At 37.7% G+C, this 15,293-nt stretch overlaps 1 pseudogene; it reads left to right on the forward strand.

The window, feature by feature from the left end:
- The first annotated feature begins 14,892 nt into the window (after positions 1-14,892).
- On the forward strand, positions 14,893-14,989 carry LOC122095460 (annotated as a pseudogene).
- The last annotated feature ends 304 nt before the right edge of the window (positions 14,990-15,293 follow it).

Here is a 15,293-nt window from a genome sequence, read left to right on the forward strand (position 1 = left end):
CTATGCCTCCATCAGATCATATCTATTCTCACTAAGATAATGAACCCTGTTTTTTATTAGGTTTGAATATCCCATCATTTTGACTGAAAATCACTATTGTGGATATGCTTATTAGATATACATTTCAAAAACAAAAAAAAAGCATGTGTCACCTCCAGATTGTAGATACATTTGAAGTTGTTTTGTAAATACAAAGGGGTCTTCACTAACTGCCTTTTGTGGGAGTAACTTTCATAACTTTAACAAATAATGTTTTCAAATATCTTTTCCAGTATAAATAACATCCCAGAGAGAGTCTTGCAATTTCTCAAAACCCTTTGAATATTTTAGTATTATTTCAGTTCATTGACTATAGAGCTACAGACATTTCTGAAATAAATATTGTTAAAATCTGAAAATGTAAGTGGGTATATAGACTTTTTTATGCATCTTTTTATGAAAACCCAGTTTTTCTGAAACTAAATGAAACAGAATATAAGAACGTAATTTAATTAGGTAAGCTAATTATTAGTGTAGCTTTGTTTTCTATTAATACAGTAATTTGAATGTAGATGATGTAGTTAAATTATTTCCTTTGTGTCACTGTGCTTCAGTTATTTTTAGAATTTTTCTAGTTGTAAGAGTGAATTTGTAGTATAAATAAAGGTCTTTAAAATGATTAGGATTAATCTTGTGTTTTGTGTCTTACTCCCAAGAAAATACCTTATTTTCAAGTGTTAATAGTTTGTCAATATCATTCTCATTATCATAAGGAATTTAAAAAATGCATTATTATTGTTGTCTTTTTAAACCAATTGTATTCACAAGTTAATTCATGCTTAGGTGTTGGTGTCTATGATATTTAACCTGTCCTTCCTTACACTAATGATAGGTCAGATTGTATTTTTGAGTATATGAAAGGTAAAATGTGATTTTTATATCAGTCTTGCTTTAACAGCATGTTAAAGTAGTACCTTTCTCTCAAAATGTTGGGTATAAAAAGCAATCAAAATACTTCTAATGGTAACCAACTTAGGTGAGGTACAATGTGGAAATGATTGGTCCATAAGAGCTGCAGTGTGTTTCCATCAGGAATTGGGAAGGTCATTCTTTCAGTAAGACTGGTAAACAGATGGGGTAGAATATGATTTCTACTATTTTGAGCTAGCTGGATGCATTGGATCATTTCCACCATCCTGCACTATCTACAGGCTAAGATTGGAAGGATTGCAGTGTGGAGAGCTGCGGGAGCTGGCCAAAGATGGCGCAGCCGCATGGCACGGTCAAGCCAAAGATGGCGCTGGCTTCTGCCTTCCGCCTTCCCGATGGCGAGTGCTCTCTGTGAAAAACAACTCCTTATATGGCTATGACTTGGCTCCTAGTTTGCTTCCGTGTTTGCGACCCTATTGGTATATGCCACGTGGCACCTCGGGATTGGCCATCCAGGAGGCTTATAACCAGAGTGCGGGTGCGGGCGAGAGAGAAGCTAATAATCAAGGTTCCTGAATAAACTGCTTTGAGAAGAATCCCGGGTCGTGTCTTCCTTGCTGGTCGAGGTGGATGCGACAAGTGGTGGCCCGTACGGGGAACTAACTCCACAAGGGATCCAGAACTCTTGGCAGTCAGGGTGGTGCACCGGTAAGTTCCCAGGTAAGTGGGAATCCGCGATTAAAGCGGGCATAATACGGGGCTCTTCTCTGTAGATAAGGAGAGAGCGGAAACCCGGGAAAAAATAAAGGCCTAAAGTGAAAGTAAGAATATAAATATAAAAAATAAAAAAGGGAGTAAAAAAAGATAAAATTTTTATAACTAAGATGGGTGCCGCGACATCTCATCCAATTTTTCTGGCCCTGAATGAGCTCCTACGCTCAAAAGGACTAAAGTTTAAGAAGGGTGTTTTACAGAGTTTCCTTGAAGAATGCAACATTGTAGCTCCTTGGTTCATAGTGTCCGGGAGCCTTACAGTAGCCTCGTGGGAAAAATTAGGAAGGGATTTGGACTTTGCCTATGAACAGGGCACATTAAAGGCAGGAGTCCACACCATTTGGAAACTGATAAGGGGCTGCCTGGAGGACCAGCGCTGCTGTGAGGTTATAGAAAATGGACAGTCAGCACTGGAGCAGTTACAGGAGGAGAGGTCAGAGAAGGTGATCAGTGAAAAGGGAGACAGTAGACAGGGCAAAAGGGGGCAACTATACCCAGATCTGTCTGAGCTGAAATCGGAAAGAGAAAGTTCCAGCGAGCTAGAGGAGGAAGAAGTGAGAGCACTTATTCAACAGATGAAAAGGAGTCATATAAAAAAGGGAAAACATAAGCTAAGCCAACCTGTGCTTAATGAGGATGTGGAAAAAACTTTTGGTCAGGCCCCTTAAGATGACGTAAAAGGAACTTCCGGTCAAGTCCCCTTAGGTCCTCCTCCATATCAACATGGAGCCAATGGGCATACGTTTTGCCCAGATACTTGGCGGACTGCCCGAGCAGAACTCGCCTTCCCAGTTTTTCAAGACGGTAATCAACAGAGATTTCATGAGCCTCTAGAATTTAAAGTAATTAAGTCCCTGGCTGAATCTGTTCGGACGTATGGGATTACAGCCTCTTTTACCGTAGCTCAAGTGGAGGCTATAAAGAGATACTGCATGACTCCCTCTGATTGGGCAAGCCTAGCACGGGCATGTTTGAGTCCAGGCCAGTACTTGGATTGGAGGGCATTTATGCTGGAATTTTGTAGTGAACAGGCAGCCATCAATCAAGCAAACGGACACCAGGCTTGGGATAGAGATATGCTCTTAGGACAAGGCCGCTTTGCAAATGTGTGTGGTTTCCCCTTTTGTGTTTTTGGTAATTAAAAACATCTCTATATGCTCAGATGATGTGTGTGCTTGCACTAATGAAACCTGCTATTATGCTACCTGCTGGAGTTCTCAGTATCCGTTAGCCATAGTTACACGCATTCCGCGTTGGGTGCCTGTGCCAGTAGATGCTTCTCAAGCTGTAACCTTGTTTAGACATAAGAGAGATTTTGGCATCACTGCGGCCATTGTAACTGCTATAGCTGTAGCTGCTGCGGGTGCGACGGCTGCTGCTGTCGCCATGTCGCATACTGTGCAGACGGCTCAAACTTTAAATAACTTGTCGGCTACTACAGCCAGAGCTCTGGATTTACAACAAGTGGCCTTTGCACAATTAAAAGGAGGACTGATGCTGTTAAACCAAAGGATTGATCTTGTGCAGGAACAGGTTGATATCATGTGGCAGTTGGCTCAGCTGGGATGTATTCAAAAATATGAAGGGCTTTGCATTACTGCTATTCGGTACTATAACTATACTCAGGCAGCAAATTTGTCTAAACAACTGTCAAGTTATCTTTTAGGCAACTGGATGGGAGAATTCGACCAATTGATGTTGCAGCTACGATCGGCCATTGTCTCGGTAAACTCCACCCGGATGGATGATGCCCTATTACAAGATGTTTCCTCCTGGATTTTGACAGCTGTGGATTATTTGAAGGAGTGTGCGGGAATAGGCTCCCTTATCAGTATCCTGGCATTGGTGATCTTGCTGTGCCTGTGGTGCATATGCCGGATTAGGAGCTCGCAGCGCAGGAGTATGGCTATGGTGGTCCAGGCCTTCACTGCCATTGAGGCCAGACAGTACCCCCACGCGTGGCTTGCCACGTTAACGGAATAGCACAGGGTGTAAGGCAAACACACTGCACTTGGGCAAACGCACTGCACATGGGAATCACTTCCTGGTGTGAGCCCAAGAAGAGCATGTTGGGTTGCAAGTGGGTTGATGCCCAAGATCCCACCTCTGCAAAAAAGGCATCGGACGGGCCTGGTCATCACTGGGGAAGGCGCCCCTCAGGCGAAGACCAGTGCAAGGTCCTCTCATTAATGTTTTAGACAGAGGCCCAACCTCTACTCTTACCTGTCACTTAATAAAACAAAAAGGGGGAGCTGTGGAGAGCTGCGGGAGCTGGCCAAAGATGGCGCAGCCGCATGGCACGGTCAAGCCAAAGATGGCGCTGGCTTCTGCCTTCCGCCTTCCCGATGGCGAGTGCTCTCTGTGAAAAACAACTCCTTATATGGCTATGACTTGGCTCCTAGTTTGCTTCCGTGTTTGCGACCCTATTGGTATATGCCACGTGGCACCTCGGGATTGGCCATCCAGGAGGCTTATAAGCGGAGTGCGGGTGCGGGGCGAGAGAGAAGCTAATAATCAAGGTTCCTGAATAAACTGCTTTGAGAAGAATCCCGGGTCGTGTCTTCCTTGCTGGTCGAGGTGGATGCGACATTGCAGAATCCAGACCAGCCACGGGAGGAAGCTAGACGAGTTGGTGTGCAATTCTGATGCCATTGAAGATGGGAAGGATTAAACGACAGATCAGGTGCATGTTCTTGTGGAAAGAGAACCCCTATCCTAAAATTAACCACTGATATGACACCAGCAAGAAAAATATCCCAAGTTGAAATCCTCATAATTTTCCACAACCAAAATAAGTATATACATTTACATCCAAAAACTTAGCACAATCTGTTCTTTGCACTAATATCAGCTTTATCTAATTATCATATGATGTGACAGAACAGTTTCTTTATTAAACGTAAGATATATTTGAAAAACCTAGAAAATTCTTTCTCACTTATTAAGTGCAATCGAATGTCAAATTGCCTCATTTCTTACATATTTGATGACCACTATAAATTCATGTTATGATTATTTTTAATAGTAATATGTATATTTATTACTTTATTTGTATCAGTTTTTAAACTTTTTGCTTCTCTGCTGAAGCTAAAATATATTCAATATCAAAGTATACTCCTTGAGGTCTTAGGGCAGTTTTTTACAAAGTTTTTAACAATGGCTTCTAAGAATTCTTAATTGCTATATTATTTGGTTTATTATTAATTTCAATTTCATTTTATTTTAAAGGTAATGTACAGAGGAGTTATAGTTACATAAATAAGGTAATGAGTACATTTCTTATGGAAGGAACATTTTTATCTATTCCATTGATTTTTTTGTACACTCAAACTAAGAACTACTGATGCTTTTACTGTTGCTATTGATCAATGGGTACTTTTATACCCATGTTAATTTATATTTTCATGATTTTTACACATGTAAATAATTCAGACATGTATATTTTCTTTTAAAATATTTAACATGTGAATATTTAAAAATTGTTTTCATAATTTTTATTTGGTTTTGAACTTAAATAAATTTATTTTCTTCTAGTTATATACATAATTTTCCAGGTAGCAAATATTCACTGTATTTTCAAGAAGCACATACTTTACTACGAAAGGCTTCATTGTCTGGTCACATTTTGAAAATATTTGTACTTGAATTAAAAAAAAGAATGTTTGAGCTGGGCATAATGATTTCTGGCTTCCATTTTCTAGCTGTGCTGGGAAGTGTAAATAGGGTTTGTAATTTGAGAGAGCCTGAGAAACTATGAGACTTTATTTTGAAAATATCCAGAGTGAAATGATTAAATAATACCCATCCCTAGCAAGATATAGAGCACCTGATTATTATATTCTAAATCTTGAGTTAAAACACCAGTAACATCAATCTTTTGTCAAAATAAAAGGATACGTGTTTCAAAATGTTCATTATTTAAAATTTATTTGCAAATGTTCTCATGTCTTCTATTTCTTAATTCTCAGTTTACTTGATCTATAAGAATCCAAGTATATTGTGACTATTTTATTTCTACTAAACTTTTAAAAAGTATGAGCCATATTATGATTTCATATATTAACATACTTTTACTATTTGTGATATGTTCCTGTTTAATACGATAATATCAATATTACAAATGTGTGTATGTGGTGTGTGTGTATGTCTTTTTGTGTTTATGTGTTTTTGTGTGTGTGTGTGTGTGCTTTGTTTGTACTTTGTAATGCTTAGGAGATCACACAATTTTTTCACATGTGCTAGGCCAATGGTTTACCACTGAACTATACTGTATAGTTATAATCCAAATAGTGTTTTAAATTATGACTTTTAAACTTTCATTTCTAGTGTACTTTTTCAAAATTATATATGATAAAATGTGGTGCATATTCTATCCACATTAGCAATTTTTATTGTTATTTAGAATATTTACACTGCCTTTCCACTTCCAATCTCTTGTGTTTGTTATTGACAAAGGTTATACTTTGCTTCTTTTCTCTCTTTGTTCTTTTTCCTTTTAGAGTTTACCTATTCTTTCTCTTAATTCTTTGGAAATTATCATATTTCTATTACAATTTCTTTACAGGTCTATACAATGCATTATTTCTTATTTTATTTTTTCCCATTGTCTCTGACTTTCAGTCTAAACTATTAGGTGGATTAAAAAGAAACTTCATTCAGGACAGTTTATTTTTCTCCTTCTCTTCTCTTAAGACTTTCTGATGTTTGAAACACAATACCAATGACATACAGCTCCTATGTGGTCCATCATTCTTTCCCCTCTCACTCACCTCTGCTGTGCAGCTCAAGTTATCATTAAACTTTATTATGCTACAACGTTATCTAAATCTTCACTCATTCCTAAATTAATTTTAGTTGTTACAAGAATTCTCTAAAAACATTTTTCTATATATGATATCTGGGATCTTGTGTTTTCACAAGGTGCAAAATATGAGTGATTATCAAACATCTAGATATCTCTGTAGAATATTGGTCCACCTGCTCAATAAACTCGAATGTAAATTCAAGGAATGCAGGTCAGTCAGAAAAATCTTGTAAAATGGTGTAATGAGACTTCATACTAATTTTGAATCTAATGACAATGTTTAGTAGTAATGACAACATATTTCTACTATAAGAACAGATGTATAGGGAATGTAACAGATTTGTCAAAAATAAATTCTTAGTTTTATGGTCAATAGATTTTGAAAAGTATGTCATGACATTATGAAATAAAAATAGAATCTTAAATGGATGTATTGACACTATAGCCTCTCTAGATTTAAAGAATGATCTTAGACTATTACCTCAAAGCTTTGTTTTGTTTTATTTTATTTTTTGTCGGTCATGGGGCTGGAACTCTGGCCTTAGGCGCTAAACTACAGCGTTTAAAACAAATATGTCATTTCTGTTTATTTTGAGGCTTTTTTTCTGTTTATTTTGAGTTTATACAGAGATAACTCAATCAAAAAGGCGCTTTCAGTTCAAGGGAGTGCCCTACCGCTTAAGCCACAGCACCACTTCTGATTTTCTAGTGGTTTATTGGAGATAAGAGTCTCATGGACTTTCCTGCCTGGGCTGGCATTAAACTGTGATCCTCAGATCTCAGCTGCGTGAGTAGCTAGGATTACAGAGGTGAGCCACAAGCACCCGGCCTACATCAACCTTATACAAAAATTTGATATAAAAATCATTATCAAACTAAATGTGATAGGTAAAAACCAATAAAACATAAATGTAAAAATAATGACATTGGATTAGTAAAGGAGGAGAAGAAGTACACCAAATGCAAGATGCTGTCCACACATATATGTAAATATAAATCCTGTGTTTAAATAATGAATTTATGACTATCGTGGCCCACTCTGGGGATCAATGTCAGATCCTGGGAATGGCCTAACTCCTTAGTTGCTCACAGACTGGTGAATTCACCTTGAACTATTTACCAATTAGTCTCCTTCCATTTGGAGGTGGCAGGACCAGGATTCCAACTGTGGCCTCCAGCTCCCACCTCTTAAAACTGATGATAGGGAACTCACCAGTCTGTCCAAGAACATCAGCAAGACCTATGATTAACCAGGCATAAGTGGCTCTCACCAGGCCTCCTTGGTACTTGCAAGGCTGTGATAGGAGGGTCATGGTCAAAATCACCCTAGGCAGGAAAGTCCTTGAGACCCCTGTCCAACTTGTGCCAACAAAGCCAGAAGTAGAGCTCTGTGGCTCCAGTGGTAGAGAGCTAGCCACACAGGCCCGTACTCCACGACCCTATATCCCCTCTCCTCCCAACCACTGGGACCCGTGCCTCCCCCATGCCCCATGGTCTGGCCCCGGCCCTGCCACAAATGCACCCCAGGGATGGGAGTGGGTGTTGGCCCGAAGATTCCACCCCCATATTTAGCACCCAGTGTCCCAGGAAATGGGGAGATGCAGGGTTGGGTGAGGAATAGGCACAGCAGAGCCCCTGGCCTGGAGTAGTGGGTGCCACACAGTGGCGTATCCTCACCCTTCCTCTCCCTGGTGGGAACATGGTGTCTTTAGTCAGAGGTGGGGTGCAGAATGTTCACACCTGCCTTCAGGGGTTTTTTCCTTATTACATGGGTGGAGGGTGTTGGATGCAGAAGATAGACCCCCCATGCTGTGTGAGCCTTCGTCTTCTGTGCTGGGTCACCCTTTCACTTGAAGAGGGTCCCAGAAAAGCCCAGTAGGGAGGTGAGGGTGCTGGTGGTCAGAATTCATGGTTAATATCTGGGAGGAACACTCCCCACACACACGCACATACACCCGGCCTGTACGCCCTCCTCAGCTGTCAACAGTTCTCATAGGGTGATCATATTTCCCAGCTCTGCCAGCTTTGGCTGATGCTCCCTGTCCATCTGGTCTCCAACAAACTCCGGAGAGGCACTGCTCTGAGTCTGTGTGTGTGTGTGTGTGTGTGTGAGAGAGAGAGAGAGAGAGAGAGAATGAGAGAGAGAGAGAGAGAGAGAGAGAGAGAGAGAGAGGGAGAGGGAGAGAGAGAGAGGCAGAACGAGACAGAGAGAGACACAGAGAGAGAGACACAGAGAGACAGAGAGACAGAGACAGAGAGAAAGACAGAGAGATCACCTTTCTCCTTGTACAGCCTGACTGTGATCAGGTGAGTGATCAGTTAGCAAACTGCAGGTGCTGCATGGAACTCGGGCTGGCTATGAGCCATGATCCTCATGTCTCAGCTTCCTGTGTAGTTAGGAGTATAGGCCTGAGCCACTGGCACCTGCTTAAGTTTAATTCTGACCTTCTTTCTTTCTCTCTCTCTCTCTCTCTCTCTCTCTCTCTCACAGGAACTGATTTAATGGGTGCTGGAGGAGGTGGCCCAGAGTCTTCATGTGGCTAGAACCAAGGTGGCCCTCTCATTCTAGATGTGGGCTGAGGGTCAGGTGCTGTTTCACTTAGTCTGTTGTACCAGCTCCATGAGGTAAACCCCTCTGTGCCTTGGCTAGACCGTGACAGTTATTCATTGTCCATCTAGCCTTACTGGACTTAGTATTGCATTACATGTACTTTCCTAGCAAAATTTTCTGGCCAAAGTTATGATACATAGTTACCGAATGAAAATGTAATACCATCTTAAGAAAGTCCTTTAGGGCTCTGGGAAAGTGGCTTCATGGTATGGTGATTGCCTAGCATGCATGAAACCCTGAGATCAATGCCTCAGTACCACATAAACAGAAAAAGAAACCATGAAAATCGTGCTGTGCCTCAAGTGGTACAGTGTTAGCCTTGAGAAAAAAAAAAAGCTGAGGAATTATTCTCTAGCCCTGAGTTTAAGCCCCAGGACTGGCAAAACAACAACAACAACAATAACAACTTCAACAGCAACAACAAACATTTAGTTTGTAAATGCAAAATAAAGAACCCATACTTGGAATATATAATTGCTCCTTCCATAATAATACCTAAAAATAATCCTTAATTCATGTACTTTACCTACATTAGGATAGTGTGTTGAAAAAAATGTTTTGTTCATTAGGTCATGGTAATTAATGCCAAGAATGTGCTTAGATGTCAGATGAAGATTAATTCTGGAAATTCAAAGATTCCAGGCTTTTGAGTGGTCACTGCTAATCACAATGAGAAGGGTAGTCTAAGTGAGATTTGGAAACCTTTTTGGCCAGTCTTGGCACCAAAAGGCAGAGGCTAGTTAACAGTTGTGACAGAACGGAAGGAATAACTACAGAAGAAAAGTATAAGTGATAGTATCTAAGATATAGCAGAAAGCGTTCTAGAGAGCCATTTTTGGTTATTGAAGAACTAGTTATCAACTAGTCTTATTCCTCATTGCCTTTAGCATTCTAAATCTCTTAAGCTAGTTCTTAACCTTTGTTTGATAAATGTATCTCTTTCTATGCTGTTCTTTCATACCTGATCTCCTTTGCTTTCTAATAATCTGTCTTTCTCTTTCCCTATGAACATTTCCTGATACTAAATACTCCTACACAGATGGAAGAGGATGCTAATGCAAGGGTCCCATAGCTCATAAGTCATTAATATAACAAAATGGAAAAAGAATATATTTATTGCTACCTCAATTATTCTGAAAAGTTGCAATGCCATATAATTTGAGTCCGATTTCCATTCTTTGTCTAGGTAGTGTCATTAAGTGAACATAAATGCAAAAATGAGCTGGGTGTTGGTGGCTCATGCCTGTAATTCTAGCTACTCAGCAGGTTGAGACCAGAGGATTGTGGTTCAAATCCAGTCTGTTCAGGAAAGTCCATGAGACACTGATATTCAATTAACCACCAGAAACCAGGAAATAGTGCTGTAGCTAAAGTGGTAGAGTTCTCAATTTGACCTGAAGAGCTGAGGGACAGCACCCAGGGTCAGAGTTCAAGGCCCACAACCAACAAAAAAGTGCAAATATGACTGTAAGTTTCCCCAAAAGTAATGATGGCATCAATACTAATCTTCCCAAGCAGAGAAAAAACTCCAAAATGATTCAGTGCACCTATTTTTGCTGAGTTTTTTAATTTATAGATTCTTTGTTGGACATATTCTCTTCTTTAAAAATTGACAAATATTAGCTTTATAATAAATTTCATCTTTTATTTCTTGGTTCAAGAGAGAAGTCCATACAGTTGAGGTCACTTGGATATCTTGCTATCTTAGTTCAAAGCCAACCCAGACAGAAGAGTCTTTCAAACTCTTATCTATAATGAAACACCAAAAAAATCCAGAAGTGAAGTTTTGGTTCAAACAGTAGAGTACTAACCTTGGAAGCAGGTGGGCAGGAAAGACAACTAATCAGCGACAGGGTCCAGCCTCTGAGTTCAAGCCCCAGAACCAGCACAAAGTAACAAACAAGCAAATAAAACAAACCCCAGGTATTTCTTTGGTACCCTACTTAAAGTTGTACTGGTCTAAGAAGAGTCTGTTTTTGCTGATGATACTCACTGGATCCTGCTTTTTTGGAATCCTTTTTGCTCCAGGGAACTCAGGACCAGAGTAAAGGAATTGATAACTGAATCCTACAACAAGAGAATCAGCTCAGGAGTGAAACATCTGTCCATAAGACACTTTAAAACCTCCATATCTTTGTTTCTTTGCAGTAGAACACTATTAAAACAACGTTATTTCCATTTTTTCTATGCTGGCCTTCAAATGGCACATTGTTTCCTTTTGTAATACTCTCAAATAGAAGTTTGCACACAAGTTTTATATGAGTAAAGAACACACTCAAAACAGTCAATATCCTTCAAGCCTTGTATTCTTTTCTTGTGCAGTAAAAAGGAAAGGAAAAGTTAAATTGAACTTTGTCATTCCTTTATGTTCAATTCCTCTCCTAGGATCAGTTTCCACATCCATTAACAATTACTTTCACTTACTTCCAGTTACAATCTATGGTAATGGGTTCTTGATCATGTTTCTTCCATACTATCTTCATAAACTGTCAAGTGTGGCTCAGGACTGGAGTATCCAGTTCAGACAAATACAACTTGAAGAAAAAAGATAATGTTTTCAGCAGATGTAGGTGATTTACAATATTAGACAATCTACTTAAATCTGTTGAAAATTCTCCAAACTGCCCTCTTTTAAAAGCTTTGTTTGCTTTTCCCAGGGCTGTCCTTCATTAACTGTTTTAAATTTTGAAGGGTCATATTCATACTCTCTAGAGATTGATGTTTGGTTTTGATTTTCGTGTGTTTCTGTTTTGTGCTTTTTTTGTTTTTTTCACTGTATTTCAAAAGGTTGTGCAAGTGTGTTACAATTAAATATATCCATCTAATTGTCCAATGTTCCTGGATGAGAGTCACTCCTTCTATCATTCTCAACCAACCCCTTCTCCAAGATTTAGTTGATTTAACACTTCCTTTATCACATGTGTACATTGAGTATTCTAGCTGTATTTGCCCCTTGTTCCATTTTTCTTTTTTTTATTGTGAAAATACTGTACAGAAGGGTTACAATTAGATGGGCAAGATAATGAGTACATTCCTTATCAAGCATTGTAGCCTCCTCCTTTGTTTCCCCTTCCTATCCCTTCCTATCCTCCCGCCACCCCCCCAGTCTTCCTCCGCGCCTCACCAAAGCTGCAATGTTTGTTTTTAACATAAGCACTTGTACATCTCCCTTGTTCCATTTTTCATTAATTCTATGTCTTTACTGTTATTCCTCTCTGGTTTCAAATTTCTGATAGTCATTCTGTTAAACTGTCTGTTGATACTTTAAAAGGTTTATATACATTCCGTGGTATTTCAATGCTACATATACATGAACTGATGTCAGTTTTTATTTCCACAATTCATTCATCTGCAATAACAATTTGCAAGACTGGAGACATGAAACACCTAGATATGATTTTATTCTCATCCATTTAGAAGATTCACCTTTAGTCAACAAGAAAGTTTAAAAATGGCTTAGAATGTATTCCTAACTACAAATTTTTATAAATGGCTTTGTACTATAGTGTGTGATTATTTAACTTTACATTGGATAATACTTTATTCTACCTATGAGTTTTGGAAAAAGAAAAAGAAAACTAAAATTTACTACTATAGAGAAATGTGATAGAAATAGAAAACAGATTTTGTTTGTCACATCTCTGAAGAGTACCCATATTCAAGACTTAAAGTCATATTTCTTACTATGTTAGGCAGATAGGGAAAACATAAAACAAAATATGATAAGGCAATTATTTGTGACTTTTTAAATTGTACCTTACTAAGTAATGAAATTTACTTTATTAGTTAACGTTTGGGTTTGAAATATGGGAGGGTGATCTATTTAACACAATTCTGGAAGGCACATACTGAACAACACAAATGCTGTGTGGTACTATTTCTACACTTTAATGAATGGTTGAACCTGTTTGACATTAGTGCTGTGTAAATAAATCAATTCTATTTAACTTGCTCTCTACACTTGAAAAATTTGTAATGTCACTAATTATCATCTGCTTGTAAAATGTTATTTTGGCGAATGTGATTTTTAAAAGTTTATTTGAAAAGAAATACATTTTCAAATTAAATGTAGGTTAACATTGGTTTGAGAGTTACATTTTTATACCATAGAACCAAGTTGTACTGAAGTGCCAGTGTTTTGAAGCACTAAGGAGCTTTTCAATTAATGTTTTTCTGAAATATATTTGACCTCTAATCAAGCTTTCTGAAACTTGGTAGAACAATTATAGATCTACCCTTCCAGAAACTATTTTTTAACCAATTTATGCTGGACTGAAATCTTTCATTAATCATTAGAGGAGAGGTATTAAAAATAATCTTATAACACTTTATGATCTTGTTCACTCATATGGGCTGGTCATATGTAAATTGAAAGTTTGAATTACAGTACATTCTTTCAGATTTGTATCTCATCCTTCATTTTAAGTTGCCTTGCATTTCACAATTGCTTACTGCTAATTCCTGCATATCAAGAAATTGGGGCCCTGAAAAAAAGGAAATGAGAAATTGAGATGGGTCTTCAATTACTTTCTGTTGGCATGTTGCATGAGCAGCAGAGTAAAATCCCTTATAGATTAGAGGAAACATTGTTTTTTACCATGTGAATTCAGAAGACCAAGAATACTTAGAAAGTATCACAAGTTTATACTGAAGACATTGCATTGATAATTTTTATATTCTAATATATTTTCTAAACCTAATTATTCATATTCCAATTCTATTTATTGGAATAAATAAATATCAATTTATTTGTCAAATTATCAACAAACGCTAATAAGTTTCACTGTGTGAAGTATAAAATCAGCACATATAAATATAAAATAGATAACTAGGTATAATATAATAAAAAAGGAACATGTTTTGCATTGTTCTGTTGTGGTTAAGGTATCAAAGGCAACTATGTTTTAAAGTAGAATTCTATTATCTCTAACTCAGTGTTTGTTACAGTTAGACCTAACGCTTTGCCATTTGTAAATTTAAAGCCTGTAAGCAACAGGAAACATGGTGATTAAAACATTACCAATTTGAGGCCTAATAAGGAGGAGAAACATAGGGACTTGTCCTGCAACTCTGAAAATATTTGATGATAGAAAGGCAGTAGTGAAAGTTCCTGCTTGGTTGGAAGGTAGACAGACCATGACATTAGGTAATCATGCATATGAACAATTTATTCTCCTCCTTGACTTTAGCTACTTTTGAAATGGTAGGTATAATAAACAATTATATTTTGATAAAATACCTTCTAGTCTGAACAGTTCTGTCTGAAATGTTCATGTCTCTATGATCCCTTGCAACTAAGACTTGTTTTATTCAAGTAAGACAGTCTATGCTGTCAGGGTGAGATATTCTGTTTGGTCTGTTCCTACATGGAAAAAGGGTAAAGGGTCAGATAGACATTTGTGCTGTAAGACCTCATTTGGGAAAATTTCAGCTGCAGAAGTTTAGAAGTAGCTCTTAAGCAAGGCTTACTTGGAATCCATTAGCTCCACAAAGCTAACTCAGTTGGATAAATAAGTACTTGAAACAGCCATCACCTTTAGACCTACCTATAAATTCTTGAAAGTACAATCAAATCCCAAATTAAAAAGACTTAAAATAATGATTGACAAAAATATTGCAAATGTGAGCAATTGACTGAACAATATAATTTTTTCCAGTATTCACAGAATTATAGGGAAATAAGATCAATAGCATTGTTAGGAACAATAAGGTTTCTTTGTTACCAATAGGTACCCGATAATATAAGCCTGTATAAAGATTGCATCATTAACTACTTAAATTTAAAGGATATTACATGCTTTAGCAACACGTATACCCAAATTACAATACAGAGATTAACATGGCTCTTGCTCAAGAATGATATGAAAATTTGCGAAGTATTCCATATTTTTCATTCTTCAGATGCAAGAAATGAAAAACAGTTATTAAAAAGTTGATTACAAAATTACAAATGTAACAATAAATGTAATTAGTATAATTAAATGTTAGTTTGACATCAATGTTTAAAATCTTCACCTTAGAAAGGCCTTTACATAGCATAATCTTTACAAATCTTTTGAAATTAGACAACTTTGTCATTTTCTCCCAAAGAAATAAAATACTATAAGGACGTATATATAAGTATAAGGAAAAAAAAGGAATCTTAAACTGTTTCTATCTGGAATGCAATCTGAAAGGACACACTAAAGAACCTAT

This window comes from Dipodomys spectabilis, unplaced genomic scaffold, assembly GCF_019054845.1.
Source record: "Dipodomys spectabilis isolate Male_0828 unplaced genomic scaffold, ASM1905484v1 ptg000351l, whole genome shotgun sequence".
NCBI classification, from domain to species: domain Eukaryota; kingdom Metazoa; phylum Chordata; class Mammalia; order Rodentia; family Heteromyidae; genus Dipodomys; species Dipodomys spectabilis.